A 984-nucleotide genomic window follows, 5' to 3' on the forward strand; every position below is an offset into this window, starting at 1 on the left:
ATAGAGATGGAGACGGATACTAACTGTGAGCGTCTGAACAGCGAGACATGAAAGGGAATGAGAAACTAAACTTATGAGTCACGAAGAAAAGGAAGAGGTCAAGTGAGGTCATGTACTCAGACATTTTTACTGTTAACGTTGAATTTCATAACGATTATAAAATCAAATAACCCGGTCGACGGCTTTAGTGACGGCCGCTCGTGCAAATAGATTCCATTAAACACTAGCGTTTCTAAGTGACTTTGATATTGAACTTAAAATTTCACTACACTTGACCTCAACTCAGCGACATGATCTTCCAGTTCACTATAAACTTTGAACTTTATCTTCTATCATGACCTAACTTGCATGGTCATTCGATATGTGCTGCTGACTGCATGAGCTCTCGTGCATGACCTTCGAAAAGTGACATCGCTATGCTTGACCTCTCATTGCATGACCCTGCAAGATCTTAGGGGGTCCCGGGCCCTCTTTGCTGCTAACAGTGTCATGAGTCAGTAAATAAACTTCAGGGACGAGGGGTGATGAGGGGGGGGGGTAAGAGGGAGAGGGGCATAGGTGCGAGGAGAGGCTTCAGAGGAATAATCCCAGAAGCTTAGTGAATTAATCTCGAAATATGACGGTTCTACTCGAATCATGAACTCTGTGCATGACTTGAGAACGGTAGAGGAATGATCTCCAGGTCGGCCGTCTGGAAAAAAATCTACTGCACGGTATGTGTGCGTGATTAACTTTCAAGCAGGCGTTCAGGGGGCGGTCTCGCTGCTTGACCTTAGCACAATCTTTCAGTCAAATGGATTTTTTTAAAAGTATGATTCGTTGTCGCCAAAACTTTGACCTGGTTAGGATGGCTTCCATGGCCCTCTTCGTAAACTTTATGAAGAGAATTATAATTGTAAATTCGGAAGACGTTTATCTTCATGTCTGAAGGAAATTTATATATTTATCTTCTTTACGACTATTATCATTATGGTCATTCTATTT

This window comes from Penaeus monodon, chromosome 28, assembly GCF_015228065.2.
Source record: "Penaeus monodon isolate SGIC_2016 chromosome 28, NSTDA_Pmon_1, whole genome shotgun sequence".
In the NCBI taxonomy this organism is placed as follows: Eukaryota; Metazoa; Arthropoda; class Malacostraca; order Decapoda; family Penaeidae; genus Penaeus; species Penaeus monodon.